Source organism: Leptonychotes weddellii, chromosome X (assembly GCF_054177405.1).
Source record: "Leptonychotes weddellii isolate Sample4059 chromosome X, ASM5417740v2, whole genome shotgun sequence".
In the NCBI taxonomy this organism is placed as follows: domain Eukaryota; kingdom Metazoa; phylum Chordata; class Mammalia; order Carnivora; family Phocidae; genus Leptonychotes; species Leptonychotes weddellii.
The window spans coordinates 62,012,372-62,030,237 of NC_138385.1; the positions used below are offsets into that span (position 1 = coordinate 62,012,372).

Here is a 17,866-nt window from a genome sequence, read left to right on the forward strand (position 1 = left end):
GGTAGAAAAATGCTTTAATGTCACTGAAAAACTCTGGTTTGTAAGGGCTATTTTATCTGGTGGGGGAAAATAAGTCAATTCTTTGGTACATTTCCAAATCTTGGAGTGCTAAGCATAAATTCTGCTCAAGTGGTCATGCACTCCTTAAGGGCCTTTCTTCCCTTGAAGTGCCCTCTTTTGAAAGGTAAGAAGGACCCTCCTTGACATTTTGGCTCTTAATGTAAATGCATCAAAGCATACCATTGGTCAGAGAAATGGTTCAGTATGGCTCCTCTGGGTCTTAGGACCTGAGTCTGGAGAAAATGTGCAGCAAATAAAAATTAACTGTGAGGTATTTTTAATGAAAGTGCTATTAATGAGTCTTCAAATAGTTTGAGGCTTTAGTGTTCCTTTGATTACATTTCCCGACAGGAACTGGATTGGTAGCAACAGTACTGAATTTGGAGTTTTGCTCTGCTTCCTTCCCTTAGCTGGGGGCAACTCCATCTCTGAAACTATTTCTTCTTCTGCAAAACAAGGAGCTAAATTCGCCTCTTAACTTCCCTCCTGGGATTATTGAAGATCCCAGTGGTTGTGAGAGGACTTTATTCATAAGAATCTCCATAACTGTGAAGAAGTGGAATTGGTAAGCTAATAATTATTAATACATGCACTCAGATAATACATGAGAACAGAGGGAGTACTATATGGGGATTCCTGTGTAGTTTGAGGCTAATGTGTTGTGGCCCCCATGTTTTCAATGGAACTGCAACCATCCCTGAAAATATTCTGGGGATTCACTTTGGTGAGTTAACATTTGCTTCCCATCCAATCCCTAGGTGTTTAAGTAATGTAAAAGCCAGAGTGAATAGGCCATAGTCTGCATATTGATTTACATGAGACAGGTCCAGATATCTGGAATCTGCCCATTATTTTTTAGTTATTTTCTCCATATCTGCCTCCTACCCTCCATTTTGATCAACATCAGAAGACCTAGAGGGCAGGAGACCAGAGTTTGGGCCCCATTCAGCCCTGGATTTACACTGTGTCTCTGGGCAAGCTTAGAAATAATTTATTTTTTTGGGCCTGCCTGACAAATTAAACAGTTTGGTGTGTGTGTGTGGGGGGGAGGGGTGATAGCCTAGAAAGCGCCGTCCCTTATAAGTTTCAGGAACTGTGTAAATTTAGAGGTTACAGTCCAAAGTACTCTGCCTGGCATACAAAGGCTGTCACATTCTGGCTCCAGGCCCCACTCCATCTTCTACCCCTTACCATTTCTCTGAAAATGCTATGTCCTTTCCACAAATCTGTGCTTTAATGTTTGCTTGTCTCTTGGCCTGAAATCATCTCCCCTTTTCCTCCTTCTCTGACAGGTAAATTGCCTTACGTCCTTGGTGACCCAACACAGTCAACATGACTCTATCAATACTCTCATCACATTGGGTTATAATCATCATATGTCTTTCTGTACTGAGGGAGAGGCGAGGAATTTTCTCTAAAACAGAATCTATTCATCTCCAGGTCTTAACACTGTCCCTGCCACACAGTAGTCACTTGGCATTTGTGGAAGGAAAGAACAGGGATGGGGAAAGAGTAGGGAGGGGAGGAGGAAAGCTGCCAGGAAAGAACCCAGAATTCAAAATCAAGTGATAAGATTTGAATTCCAATCCAGCCAGTTTGTAATTGAATGATGTAGAATAAATCACTTCACCTTTCTAAGCTTCAGTTTATGTTATGTTGAGTTAATACTCTCTAGTCCTTTCTGCTTCACTCAGTTTACTCCACCATGGAATAAGTGAGGGAAAGGAAAGAGAAGGTAGATGTGAAAAAGGAAACAGAGAGACATATAAAAGAAAACTGCAATTTGTGAGGAAGAGGAACAGTTTAAGGTCAGGGCAAGTGTACCCTTGGCTGTTGGAAGAACAAAGACCACTAGAGGGCAATATTATGGCAGTGAAAATTTCCCTAGTAGCAGAAGGAACATGTACACCTGAATGGACCAAGTCACATAGGAACCAAGACTGCTGGAGGCTCAGTCAAAACTTAGAGTCCTCTATTAAGTTTGATACGTCACATCCCAGGTGATTGACACTACATAAATTGGCCACAACTGCCTAGTGCTCACAGCTGGAAAGAATGATTATTTGTTGAGATTGTTGGTATCTATCATCAAATTATTAATTGTTAGAGTTCTCACAAGCATGCTAGAATGCCACTCTTCTGCCATTTCACAGCAGGGTCCAGGGTCTGTCTTCCCATCTTTGAGGCTGTCTAACTTCACTGACCAAACACTTAGTCCCTCCTTGGCCCCATTCCCACAATTATTTCCATTAAGCATACCTTGGATTACAATACTTACTTGTTCAGAAGCCACTAGTAGATCTTCATTGCCTACAGAAGGAAGTTAAAAACCCTTAGTCTGGTACTCATGGTTTACTATAACCTGCTTCTGAAGAATCTTTTTCTGTCTCCCTCCTCACCCTTTTATCAACTTCCATTGAATGGCCAAACTAGACTGCTCCCCAGTCTCTCAAAATGCCCCCTCCTTGCCTAGTTCTATTGGCTTGACTTGGCTCCCTCTACTGGCATCTTCCAGAAGATGAAGCTCTAATGGTCTTTAATGACACTGTTGCATAACATTTTTCCCCATAAAACCTCCCCTTATTCCATTAGTCATAAAAACTGCCAGAAGCTAGAGACTTCTCTGTGATCTATATATGTTTTTCACTTGTATTAGATTTGTTTCATTCATTCACTTACTCATTTATTCTTTTGCTTAGCATATATTGACTGAGCACTTCTTATGGGCCAGGTACCATATAAAGAGTGCAGAAATGACCAATGCTTAGTTGTGGCCCTCCAAGAATTGTGTGCACCTAGAGAATGACAGATATATCACACCATATTGGTTGTGTATGTATTATGTGATAATAGAGGTACACAGGTACACAAAAGGACTGAAAAGAACTGAGAAAACTATGTTAGAGCCAGACTGGAATGCCAGATAAAAGAATTAAGATATGAAGGCAGAGTGTATCTTTGGATAAATGCTATTCATATACTTACCATGTCAACATGTGTTTGAAGAATCACTCAATCCAGTATAAAATGGGTCATTTGAAGGGATTTTTGAATTGGAGAGAGGGCTGAGGATTTGTGAATTGGGCCAAGGATTGTAGATGAGGTAAGAAGGGTAATTACAAAAACCTCCATTTTTTTCTCGTAGATATGAAGTTGTTTGACAGCAAGAATTTGCCTTATCTAATTATTCCCCTCATAGCACTGGGAGTAGGGACTTTGTAATTGAAAGTTTATGCATTTGTAGAGTTCCCAAGTTGGAAGGTACCTTAAGGATTGCCTAGTCATCTTTCCACAAATGAGAAAAAGGAAACTCTAAGAAATGATTTGCTCAGAGTCATCCAGATTGTTACTGTAAAAGTTACGACTGAGAACTCAAAATTCAGTGCTCTTGTAACTCCTCTACATCTCCTATCTCAAAACCTTCAACAGTCATTGTGGCTGAGATCCCTGGCTGCAAAGTTCTGACATATATCTCCAGCATGTCTGTTTCAGAGGGAATAGTAAGGAAGACCTGGATCTCATTGTGTACATGGGGAGACTGAGACCTAAAAAGGAGAAGTAACTGGCTCAAAATCACAGATCTGGAGCCAGAACTCTTAAGACATCTGTCAAGTGAATTGAATACATTCCCTGTAATCAAAGTATCATGCCTTGCATCAGCTAACAAGCAATTACTCTTCACTTTAGAGAATAAACAGATCCCCAATTGACATAATTCATCATTTAGTCTTAATCTCAAACATGTATGCTTTTACAATAGTCTTCTCATAGCCTGGAACATTTTATTTGGCAACAAGCATAATAATCAATGAGTTTCTCTGAGACCTCTAAGCAATTTGTAACTACCCAGAGAAAATTTTCCTCATCCCCTCGACTTGGCTCTCCTCCTCCTTCCCTACTATTGCCAAAGGAAGAAGAAAGGGGGAAATGTATATAATACTTTCCAAACAGTGGTAGTTTTCTTTGTGGAATTTGAAAGGCCATTTTTTACAAGTTCTGGGAGCAGAGGGCACTTAGGCTGAGCTAGGCAGAGGAAGAACAGCAGGATACCTGTACTTACCAGGCCTGGATGTTCAGACATTGGGTTGGAATAGAAATAGAACTGTTTGGAAGGGCAGGACTGGGGCTGCCAGGTGCTATACAAGACCCTGGAACTGAAGATTCATTTTTGCTTTTAAACAAACCTGAACCAAATTCTCATCACAGTTTGACACAAGCACCAGAAGCCAATCCAGTCAAAGTAATGAAAAAAACTGTTATGGTCCCCAGAAGTGATTAAAATGTGAGCAAGATTTGTAATCAGGGTCTTCTTTATATGATACACATGGTATTTCTAGAATCACACAATGTTCAATTTAGAAGGGACTTTGGAAATCAGTTGTCCTACCCCATTTTATAAGCAGGAAGCTTTGGGTCAGAGTGGTGACAAGATATACCCAACCTCTTACTATTGTGTTGCAGAGAGAATACTAAAAATTGGGTTCTGACTCCAAGTTGAGTGCCCTTCTGATGTAGTTTTGGAATGTTGGTGAGGTCCTGAGCTGATGTCCAAGAAAGAATTCTTGAGACATCTTCAGTGCAAAAAGGTGGTTTTATTAAAGTAGGGGGACAGGACCCATGGGCAAAAAGAGCTGCTGCTGCCCCAGGATTATGAGGAGCAACTGATTATATACTTTGGGGTTGGGAGGAAGTAAAGATAAGAGAAGTTCCAAAAGGATTTTTGTAAGCTAAAGAAGACTCACACGATACTGAAGGCCTTGCTATTGTCCAACTAAGTTTGTTTTTCCCTCTAGCAAAGCATTAACATTAAGACAGTTGGGAACTTCTTAGAGGAATGTTATATTCTGCCTGCCTCAAGTATTTGTCAATGGGCTGTAGGCTGTAAAGACATCTAATTTTATCTACATTTCCTTCTGCCTTTGTTTCCTACATCACTTCCACAACACAAAATCTGCTCAACATTCTTACCTCTGCCCTAAATCTTCTGTGTAGAGAGATACTCTAGGTCTGGAGATATTTTACTCTAGTATGTCTTTCTTGTTTCCCTCTGTCCTCTTCCAGATTTCCATGTCTATCTGGTGCAGATGATCATCTTGGTGAGTTTCTTGATTTCTCTCACCATACACATGTGTACACATGCACAGAAATATGTACACGTGGTGATCTTAAAGATGGTTTTTAGGGTCATTTTCAGAAATAAAATCAGATCATATAGTCTCCAGGTAAGATTAAAGTACCACATCTATGATATTTAGCTGGTAGCATAGATAAGGCTTCCTGAATCATAGGTCTCTTAGTGTTTGGGCCAAGGGAGCCAAGGCAAATGAACCTAGTATGACAGAAAGTTGATGAAGTTTGGGAGGGTCTCTTAGAGCCAGACAGGTCATTCTCTTTCTACCATCAGGCTAAAAGTTTAAGCCATTAGGTAGATAAGTTCAGGCTATTGAATCCCTACCATATGTTTGGAGGATGATTGCCTCTTGTAGTGCTTACCACTTAGGCTCTCTGAACTTTAGTTTTCTCTCCTCCAAAATTGGGCAAATAAAGCCCTATTTCATGGGATTGTTAGAAGGAACAAAGGACAACATTCCAAGGAGAGTCTCAAGAAATGTTCATTTCCCTCCCTTTATTCATCAATTTTCCTGAGTACATCTTCATTTATTGGCATATCTCCTTTTTTTTAATATAGGAGATGTAGTAAAGATGTTAGGGTTTGAAGCCAATGGCCAAGAAAGAATTCTTGAGATACCTTTGGGGCAAAAAGGTGGTTTTATTAAAGTACAGGGACAGGACCTTTGGGCAGAAAGATAAGCTGCACTGGAGTCATGAGGAATGGCTCATTATATACTTTCAAGTTGGGAGGGGGTTAGGGATAGCTTAAGCCTCCCAGGTATTTTGGAAACAAGGTTTCCAGGATCTTGAGGGGGTTATTGTTGGGAAAGATCATTTATTATTGTTTAGTAAACCCTCAGTCATGAGATCCTTCAGATGTGTATCAGTGGGTCATATGCTTGGAGGTTGATTGCCAACATGTATCTTGGGGGGTAGAGATAAAGGAAGCATCCAAAAGAATTTCTATATGTTAAAGTAGACTTACAGGGTCCTGGGGGTTGGGCTAAGATTGCCATTTGCCCTTAGCAAAGTATTAACATCAAGGCAGCTGAGTTCCTAGTGGAATGTCACTCTGCCTGTTTCAAGGACTTGTCAATGGGCTGTAGGTAGTAAGGAAAATTAATTTTTCCTTTGCCTTTGTTTCCCACATCAGTACGAACACCTCGAAGTTTTCTCCTTGGTCCCCTTCTCTTCTCTAAACTCTTCCTGGTGCCCCATTATTCCTGCACGATTAACTTTTACCTTTTTTCAAAGGAGTCCTATATCTCTTCCTCCAGTCTTACATCACTCCAAAGTCTCTCCTCCATTTCCAAGTATATATTGGTTATCTGTGATTGAATAATTCACCATTAAAAACTCAACCAGGACTGTTTGTTTAAACATCTACCTTTCCTGAGAAATTATGAGTTCTTGGGTCTTACAATTTTTTTTTTCATTTTTATTTTTTTTATTCTGTCTCCACTCAGTACATACCACAGTTCATGACAGTTAATAAATGTTCAAAAACTGCCTGTTGGATGAATGACTAAAGGAATAATCAAATAAATGAAGGCACTAAAGTTACACAGATGACAGTCACTGAACACAAAGAACAGTTTAATGGGGTAGGTAGATGTTTTAGTATCTACTGCTGCTTAACAAACCATCCCAAAACTTATAAAGCAACCATTTAATTATGTTCATGGTTGAGAAAGGACACAGTGGAGATAATTTGTCTCTGTTTCACAATGTCTTGAGAATTGGGAAGACTCTAAGACTGGAGTAATATGACAGATGGAAGCCATCATTGTGGAAGCATCTTCAACTCAAATATTGGCTGGGATCTCAGTTGTGGCTATACATGGAATAGCAGTGGCAGGACAGAAAGAAGGTGTAATTAACAGATATTCTTCAAAAAGAAACTGGTCAAGGACACTATTTCTCAGTTCTATTTGGGGGGAAAAACATTACTTAAGCAATTAATATGCACAAGGAGTTGCTACACATGCTTCTTTCCATATGGTATCACAATTTTCCCATTTTTTTCTCACTTATTATATCACTGGATCTTCCCAAACCATACTTAAAGGTCAGTGTGATGAAACTGAAGCTTCAAGTCCTTCTTAGATCCTTATGCAGAGTTGAACATCAAGAGGGCCTAAAAGTAAAGATTTGTTAATTGCTTGATTTATACAACTACAAAGGAATACTGTTTTGACTGGGTAAATGTGTGTATGTGTGTGGCACTAGTATGACAGGTTTTTATCTCTGTATATGACTGAGTGTGGTTCCAGCTACAGTGGATGATTTGAAAAGGTTGATGGATTTGGCTCCAGTGGCCTGAGGTTTTCCAACCGTCGATCTATCTTGTCAGGTTCAAAACATCCTTCAGCCATTCATCTAGAGTAAGTATGCAGGTAGTCCTCAAAGCTGGAAAGGAAAGGGTAGGATGTTTGGAACACCTCTAGTATCCTGGAACTCCAAACACAAATAGCAGGGCCTCTCCAACCTACTGGTTCATAGATTACCCCATGCAAAAGTAGAAAACCACTTGAAGTGATGGAATGAGCCCTGGGTAGGGAGGGATCAGAGCACATGTCAAAAGCCCATATTTTGCCAACCACTTTAAATGCATGCTTCTGTTTTTATTTGCATTCTAGCCCTAAAAGGGGGCATTTTATTTTATTTTGTACTTGAGTAAAATACATATGTAATAAAAATGCACTCATTTCAAGTGTACATTTGATGACTTTTGACAAAAATATATGCCTGGGTAACTGATATTAAGATCAGGCTATAGAACATTTCCAACATCCCCAGAGGCTCCTTTGGTGCTTCTTCCATTCAATAACTCCCTAGGGGCAACCCTTATTCTGAGTTCTAGCACCATAGATTAGTCTTTCCTATTGTTTATATAACATACAAACAAATAATGCCTGAACTTTTTATAAATGTAATCACATAATATGTACACTTTTGTGTCTGGCTTCTTTCACTAAGCTTGTTTTTTGAAATTATTTTATGTTGCCCCATTGTATTAGGCATATATTTCTCTGTAACAGTATTAACATACAGTTAGCAGATTAAAATAAAACACATCTATTATCTCATAGTTTCTATGGGTCAGGAGTCTCTGTATGGCTTAATTGGGTCCTCTGCTTCAAGGTCTCATACAGCTAAAATCAAGATGTGGGCTAGGGCTGGCAGTCTCAATTGGGGTTTGATTGGGAAGATATTTACTTCCAAACTCACATGGCTATTGGAAGCATTTAGTTTCTTGCAGCCTGCTGGGATGAGGGTCTCAGTTTCTTGCAGGCTGTGGGAAACATATTACAATGAAGCTATAAACACCCATTTCTATTGAGTGTATCCCCGGGAGTAGAATCCCTAGGTCATAGGACACACATATTTTTAGATTTAGTAGATATTTATATGTGCTTATTGTCAATCCTCACAATTATTCTGGGGGTAGCTATCACTATCCCTATTATATAGGTAGCTATCACTATCCCTGTTATATAGATGAGGCCAGAAATTTAGGGAGGGAAAGTTACTTGACCAAGGCCCCAAGATAGTAGAAAACAAGTCAAGATTCAAACCCAGTTCTTTCTGGTCCAAGATCCTTCATACCAAGTTTTTCAAATGTCAGCCATTTGTATACCACCTTCACAATTTCTGCCATATCTTAAGGAATAACTATCCATGAAATTATTGTTCTGATCTGCAAGTTCTTTTTTTCTTAATATACACAGATATGTATACATAACTGTTAAAATAAAAAAAAAAAACACTCACCCATGTACCACTTAAAATCATCTTGCCTACACAGACCAGTGGTGCTTGTACAATTTGGGAAATAATTGTCCAGTTGCATATTGAAGCTAAGAGTTGTATTCTTGTTCTGACCCTATCACCAATTCTCTGTGTGTCCTTGGCCAAGTCTTTTCCCCTCTCTGGGCTCCAGTTGTTCCATATGTACTATGACAGACATAGAGTGAACCTTTTGGGTACCCTTTCCTTTTGTGTCTGCCTTGTATTCTGGGTCACAGATAATGAAACAGAATCAGATGGCACATTAGTACATACTGGAGACAGGACAGGGACTTTTAAGCCCATTAACTTCCCTTTCTCATGCAATGGCAAAACCTCTGCTTTCTGTCATCCACATCTGTGTACACATTTGATCCTTTGGACATGGAGCAGTACATATGTACATGCATACATGTTTCTCTGCTAGGGTAGAGAAAGGGATTATGCATATATGTGGGTGAGTACAGGCATCTTTGTTACACAAGATTCTCTCCCATCATCACTTTCACCCCACTATGTCTCCAGCCTTTCAGCCTGTCACATGACTTCAGCCTTCCAGCTATTTATATTCAAAGAGTAGAACTGTTGCCTCTTGTTACTTGTTCTTTCAGCACAACCTTCTTGTGAATGCAGCAGCTCAGGTGTTGAACATGGCCACAGGGTGAGATCTCCTTCTCAATGTGGTGTTGATTGTGTGAAATTATTACTATTATTTAGGAAAATATCACAAAAGATCATTCAGTGAATTTCAATTAATTGTTGTTATGATAGTCTGCCTCCCCCTGGCAGCAAGAACTCCCGGTCCCTTCTAAGCCATGAGCAGCAGATGCCTTGTTTACACAATAAATTGATTAATTTATTTAAGATTTTATTTTTATTTATTTGACAGAGAGAGACATAGCGAGAGAGGGAACACAAGCAGGGGGAGTGGGAGAGGGAGAAGCAGGCTTCCCGCCGAGCAGGGAGCCCGATGCAGGGCTCGATCCCAGGACCCTGGGATCGTGACCTGAGCTGAAGGCAGACACTTAACGACTGAGCCACCCAGGTACCCCTAAATTGATTAATTTGACAAATTAATGTAATGGTACTGGAAGAATATTTATGCTCTGAACCACTCACACACCTACTTACCATTTCAAAACACTTTGCATTCTTTCTTAGTCCTGACAGTAGCTTCAGACTTCAAATTAAATTATGAATAAGCCAGTGTTGTTGGAGTACCTACTGGGTGCCCAGATCTGGGTCAGTTTAAGCAATGCACCAGAGATGCACAGGAAAGGGACAGGGGGAGAAAAGTCAAATATGGTCCATTTATTCTAAGCATCATGGTAAGTACTACTATTCATAAATTTACTCTCCCAGCAATTCTCTAAAGGAGGTATTATTACTATCTTGCTTTTACAGACAAGGATTCTGAAAGGTCGCATTAGAGTGGCAAAGGAAGGATTCATCTCCAGGCCCAGACAACACCAGAAGCTACATTTTTCCTACTATAGTATACTTTTTTCTAAGATTTTATATACTTATTTGCCAGAGAGAGAGAGAAAGAGCACAAGCAAAGAGAGCAGCAAGCAGAGGGAGAAGCAGGCTCTTTGCCAAGCAAGGAGCCCAATGCAGGACTCAATCCCAGGACCCTGGGTTCATGGTCTGAGCTGAAGGCAGATGCTTAACCAACTGAGCCACCCAGGCATCCCTTCCTACTATAGTATACTTTTAAGTACAAGTGTCTGCCCTTCAGCTTTTCTTGGTACAATAGGAAAAGGGAGACTCTTTGAGTGGGATAGAAAGACCAAAAGCAACAAAGACTAGAAAGAAACAGAGAATATCTCCAGAAACAATGACAAATCAAGTAATAAAATGGTACTAAAAACATATCTACCAAGAAGTATTCTGAATGTAAATGGACTAAATACTTCAACCAAAAGACACAAGGTGTCAGAATGGAAAAAAAAAAAAAAAGACCCATCTATATGCTGTATACAAGAGACTCATTTTAGACTTAAAAGCACGTGCAGACTGAAAGGGAGGGGATGGAGAAATGTTTACTATGAAAATGAATGTCAAAAGAAAGCCTGGGTAGCAATACTTACATGAGACAAACTAGATTTTAAACCAAAGACTGAAACAAGAGATGAAGAAGGGAACTATGTCATAATAAAGGGGACTATACAACAAGAAGATCTAACAACCATAAATATTTATGCCCACAACTGGGGAGCACCCAAATAAATAAAACAATTAATAACAAATATAAAGGAACTCATTGATAATACTACAGTAATAGTAGGAAACATTAAAACCCCACTCACAACAATGGACAGATCATCTAAACAGAAAATCAACAAGGAAACAATGGGTTTGAATAATACAATGGACCAGATGGATTTAACACATATATTCAGAACATTTCATCCTAAAGCAGCAGAGTGCACATGGAACATTCTCCAGAATAGATCACATACTGGGTCACAAGTCAGGCCTCAGAAACTACAAAAAGAATGAGATCATATCATACATATTTTCTGACCACAATGCTATGAAACTTGAAGTCAACCATAAGAAAAAAACTGTAAAGATCCCAAATACATGGAGGTTAAAAAACATCCTACTAAAGAATGAATGGGTTAACCAGGAAATTAAGGAAGAAATTTAAAAAAAAATGGAAATAAATGAAAATGAAAATAAAATGGTCCGAAACCACTGGAATGCAGCAAAAGTGGTCATAAGAAGGAAGTATATAGCAATACAGGCCTACCTCAAGAAGCAAGAAAAATCTCAAATAAACAGCCTAACCTTATACCTAAAGGAACTAGAAAAAGATCAACAAATGAAGCCTAAAGCCAGCAGAAGAAGGGAAATAATAAATATCAGAGCAGAAATATATGACATAGAAACAAACAAAAACAGTAGAACAGATCAATGAAACCAGGAGCTAGTTCTTTGACAAAATTAACAAAATTGATAAACCCCGAGCCAGACTTATCAACAAGAAAAAAGATAGAACTGAAATAAATAAAATCATAAATGAGAGAGGAGAAATGACAACTAACACCACAGAAATGCAAACAATTATAAATTATATGCCAACAAATTGAACAATCTGGAAGAAATAGATAAATTCCTAGAAACATATAAACTACTAAAACTGAAACAGGAAGAAATAGGAAACTTGAACAGACCAATAACCAGCAAAGAAATCGAAACAATAATCACAAATCTCCCAACAAACAAAAGTCTGGGGCCAGATGACTTCACAGGGGAATTCTACAAAACATTTAAAAAGTTAATACCTATTCTTCTCAAACTATTAAAAAAATGGAAATGGAAGGAAAACTTCCAAACTCATTTTATGAGGCCAGAATTCACCTGATTCCAAAACCAGACAGACTCCACTAAAAAAAGACAACTACAAGGGCACCTGGGTGGCTCAGTCAGTTAAGCGTCTGCCTTTGGCTCAGGTCATGGTCCCAGATTCCTGGGATCAAGCCCCATGTCAGGCTCCCTGCTCAGCTCTCTCTCCCTGCTTGTGCTCTCTGTTGCTATCTCTGTCTTTCTCTCTCTCAAATAAATAAATTGAATCTTAAAAAAAAAAAAAAAAGACAACTACAAGACAATATCCCTAATGAACATGGATGCAAAAATTTGCAATAAAATACTAGTAAATGGAATCCAACAGTACATTAAAAGAATCATCCACCACAATCAAATGGGATTTATTCTTGGTCTTCAAGGATGGTTCAATATTCACAAATCAATCAATGTGATACACCACATTAAGAAAAGAAAAGATGGAGGAGGGGCAAGATGGCAGAGGAGTGCAGGACTCCATTTCAACCAGTCCCCTGAATTTAGCTAGATATCTACCAAGCCACTCTGAACACCCATGAAATCAGCCTGAGATATAAGATTATACATCTGGATCTCTACAGGGGCAGAGGATCATCAGTCCAGAGGTACAAAGGGCGGAGTTGTGATTGTGTGGACAGATGTTGGAGGATAAACAGAAGGGGGAGGGAACCACAAGAAGCTAGCTACTGGAAAGTAGTACCCCAGTGCAAAAGCATCCTGCGCCTGGGGACCAGCAATAGCTTGGAGAGCTGTGGCAGAGGGATGGGAAAGGACTCCAGCCAGCACTCAAATAGAATCCAGAGGCTTAAGGGGCAAACGCTGGACTGGGGTGGCCACAGGCACGGACCTGTGCCCATGGACCCGGGTGGCTGCTGCCGTGGCCCACAACCAGGCCTGCCCAGACCAGGATCACTGGCGGTTTTGGAGGCACAGGGGAAGAGACAAAGGGGCCTGGTTCGACTACTGAGAGGATCACTGGGGGCATGCAATACCTGTGGGGGGCTGCAGGTTTTAGCGACGCTTACAGAGGGGGAGACTGTGTCTTCTGGAGGATTCAGAGAGGAGAGACCGTGGCTTCTCTCCTCTGGGGCAGAGGTCAGGGTGCGGACATTTTCCTTTGCTCTGACCCTCCAAAAAGGCACGAAAACCCACCAGAGAACAAAAGTCGACAGAGAACAAAAGCCACCAGAAAACCAAAGCCCAAAAAACCAGTTTCCACGGGGTCCAGCCCCTTGATAGGGGTCAGGGCAACTCCGCCCAAGCAGGATTGACTGAAAAAAATGGGGCAGGCCCCTCCCCCAGAAGACAAGCTGGAAGAACAAAAGGATGGCAACCTGAAGATCCCCATAAAACTGTAAAACCCCAACACCAAGGGAAAATAGTATATTAAGCTCCTGCTGTTGCCTCATGGTCTGTGTATTTCTTAGAAATAACTTTTTTTTTAATTCTTTCTTATGTTTTTTCTCTGTTTTTTTCTTTTTACCTACTTACCATTTCAACTAGATGTTTAATACATATTCCAGAGTCACTTTTTAACTTGAAATTTTTCACACATATTTTTTTCTTTCTTTTTATATATATATATATATATATATAGATAAAAGCTTCAATGTAGTCCTTTTTTCCCTATTCAATACTACCTTAATATATATACCAGTTTTAATTATCCTGCATCTCTGGGAAGTAGTGTTCTCTAACAAAGAGAACAAAATACACCCAGGAAGAACTGAAACACCCTACCTTGCCCACACTGAGGGATTATAGCCCCCTTCCCCTCACCCCCCCTTTTCCTTTTTTTTTCTTTTTTGAAATTTATAAATCTTTTCTTGGATTTCATTTGGCTGGGTGTTTTTGGTGGTGACTTCCAATTGCTCCAAACTTTCCCAGGGTGCACCTTGCCTGGACTGTGGTTGATATTTTTGACTCTGTACATCCCCTCAACCACCACTCGACAGAATGACTAGGAGGGGGAACTTCCAACAAAGAAAAGAACCAGAGACAATGGCCTCTCCCACAGACCTAACGGATATGGATATAAACAAGATGTCTGAAATAGACTTCAGGGTAACAATTACAAAGACAATAGCTAGGCTTGAGAAAAATATTAATGGCAACATAGAATCTCTAAGGGCAGAAATGAGACCTAATCAGGCCAAACTTAAAAATGCTATGAATGAGATGCAGTCTAAACTAGATACTCTAACTGCTAAAGTAAATGAGGCAGAAGAATGAATTAGTGATCTAGAGGATAAACTGATAGAAAGGAAGGAACAGGAGGAGGTCTGGAACAAACAAGCTTAAAATCCATGAGAACAGGATTAGAGAAATCAACAATGCCATGAAATGTTCCAATATCAGAATTATTGGGATCCTTGAGAAGGTGGAGAGAGAGAAAGGGCTAGAAGATATATTTGAGCAAATCATAGCTGAGAACTTCCCTAACCTGGGGAATGAAACAAGCATTTGTGTCCTAGAGGCAGAGAAGACCCCTCCCAAGATCAAGGAGAACAGACCAATGCCCCGGCATGTAATAGTAAAACTCGCAAGTCTTCGAACCAAGGAAGCCATCCTGAGAGCAGGTAGGGAGAAGAGATTCCTTACGTACAGAGGGAAGAACATCAGAATAATGTCTGACCTGTCCACAGAGACCTGGCAAGCCAGAAAGGACTGGCAAGACATATTCAGGGTACTAAGTGAGAAGAACATGCACCCAAGAATACTTTATCCAGGGAGGCTGTCATTCAGAATAGATGGAGAGACAAAGAGCTTCCAAGACCAAAAGAAACTGAAAGAATATGTGACCACCAAGCCAGCCCTGCAAGAAATACTAAGGGGGATTCTATAAAAGAAGAAAGACCCCAAGAGTAATATAGACCAGAAATATAGAGAGAAAATCCATAAAAACAGGGACTGTACAGACAGTAAGATGGCAATAAACACATACCTTTCAGTAGTAACCCTCAACATGAATGACCTAAATGCTCCCATGAAATGGCACAGGGTTGCAGATTGAATACAAAGACAGGACCCATCCATATGCTGTCTACAAGAGACTCATTTTGAACATAAAGACACCTCCAGACTGAAAGTGAGAGGATGGAGAACAATTTATCATGCCAACAGACCTCAAAAGAAAGCTGGGGTAGCATTTCTTAGACGGATTAGAATTTAAACCAAAGACTGTAATAACAGATCCAGAGGGACACTATATCATTCTTAAAGGGTCTATTCAACAAGAAGATCTAACAATTGTAAATATCTATGCCCCCAACATGGGAGCAGCCAACTACATAAGCCAGCTGTTAACCAAAATAAAGAATGAGAGTGACAAGGGCGCCTGGGTGGCTCAGTTGGTTAAGCAACTGCCTTCGGCTCAGGTCATGATCCTGGAGTCCCGGGATCGAGTCCCGCATCGGGCTCCCTGCTCGGCAGGGAGTCTGCTTCTCCCTCTGATCCTCCTCACTCTCATGCTCTCTGTCTCTCATTCTCTCTGTCTCAGATAAATAAATAAAATCTTTAAAAAAAAAAAAAAGAATGAGAATGACAATAATATATCAACAGTAGGAGACTTTAACACTCCACCCTCAGCACTGGACAGATCATCTAAACAGAAGATCAACAAAGAAACAAGAGCTTTAAATGACACATTGGAACAGATGGACTTCACAGATATATAAAACAACAGAATACTCATTCTTCTGGAATGCACACAGAACTTTCTCCAAAATAGACCACATACTGGGTCACAAATCAGGTCTCAGCCAATACCAAAAGATTGAGATTATTTGCTGCATGATATCAGACCACAATGCCTTGACACTGGAACTCAATCACAAGAAAAAAATTTGGAAGGAATTCAAACACTTGGAAGTTAAAAAGCATCCTGCTAAAGAATGAATGGGTCAACCAGGAAATTAAAGAAGAACTTAAATAATTCATAGAAACCAATGAGAATGAAAACACATTGATCCAAAACCTATGGCATACTGCAAAGTCTTTCCTAAAGGAGAAATACATAGCCATCCAAGCCTTTCTCAAAAAAGTAGAAAAATCCCAAATGCACAAGCTAACCCTACACCTAAAGGAGCTGGAGAAAGGATAGCAAATAAAACCTAAATCAACAGGAGAAGAGAAATAGTAAAGATTAGAGCAGAGATCAATGAAATAGAAACCAGAAAAACAGTAGAACAAATCATGAAACTAGAAGCTGGTTCTTTGAAAGAATTAATAAGATCAATAAACCATTGGCCAAACTTATCCAAAAGAAAAGAGAAAGGCCCCAAATTAATAAAATCATGAATGGGGAGAGGGGAAAGATGGCGGAGGAGTAGGGGACCCTATTTCAACTGGTCCCTGGAATTGAGCTGGATATCTACCAGACCACTCTGAACACCCACGAAACCAGCCTGAGATGTAAGAAGATCTGGATCTCTACAAATAGAATATCGCAGGCAGTTGGTTTTGAGGTACGAAGCGGAGAGCCGTGACTCTGCAGGCAGATTTCGGAGGCTAAACAGCAGCGGGAGGGTGCCTGGACATGGGGATCCTACACCGCCGGTGAGTGACAGCCTCGCGCGCTGTGGACAGGGCACAGACTCGCAGACCGGTAGCACCAGGAAAGAACTTTAGGGCAGCCCCCAGGGTGGAAAACCAGGCCAGCGGGGGCACGCAAACTGCAGCCCCCGGGACAGAAACTGGAGCGACGTTCACGCGCACGCGAACTGCAGCCTCCGAGCGGAAACTCGGTGCGCTGGGGGCGCGCCGGTGAACTGCAACCCCCGGGGTGGGAACCCCAAGCAGCGGAGTCGTGCGCGCGAACTGGGAGCGGCTGGCGGTTTTAGAAGCACAAAGGGCAGAGATGTGCCCACCTGGAGGCAGGACTGGGAGTGCTGCGGAGGGGCACACAACCCAGGACGCTGCAGTTTATAGCAGCACGGACAGAAACAGAGACAGTGTGGCCTGGAGAGCTCACTGAAGAACAGACTGAGGTCTCTCTGCTCTGAGGCAGAGGGTTGGAAACGGTCTCTTCTGCTCTGACTCGCGGAAGAGACGCGGAAAGCTGCCAGGGAAAGGCGCAAGAGAACAAAAGCCGCAAAGACTGATTCCCACTGAGCCCACCCCCCACCACAGGGGCGCAGGGCAACTCCGCCCGAACAGGGTTGCCTGAGTAACAGTGTGGCAGGCCCCTCCCCCAGAACACAGGCTGAGAAAACAAGAAGCCAGCAACCCTAAGGTCCCAAGAAAACAGGAGCATCTTGCTTGGGTTCTGGTCAATAATTTGGAATCTATACATTCCCTAAAACACCCATCAACAGAATGACTAGGAGGAGGAGCCCCCAAACAGAAAAGACTCAGAGATTATGACTTATGCTGAAGATTTACAAATGGATGCAGATATAACCAAGATGTCAGAGATGGAATTCAGGCTAGCAATTGTGAAGACAATGGCTAGAATGGAGAAATCAATTAACGGCAACATAGAGTCTCTAAGGGCAGAAATAAAAGGTGAATTGGCAGAACATAAAAATGCTATCAATGAGATCCAATCCAATCTAGA

General features: G+C 40.9%; 1 protein-coding gene across 1 annotated transcript in view; it reads left to right on the top strand.

The window, feature by feature from the left end:
* The window catches only part of VSIG4 (V-set and immunoglobulin domain containing 4), a 52,798-nt gene extending 38,954 nt beyond the window's left edge, over positions 1 to 13,844 (top strand). Inside the window, exon 7 of the mRNA XM_081808775.1 lies at positions 10,366 to 13,844. The gene's annotated coding sequence lies outside the window, so the exon portion shown is untranslated. The remainder of the gene's footprint in view (positions 1 to 10,365) is intronic.
* Positions 13,845 to 17,866: the final 4,022 nt, after the last annotated feature.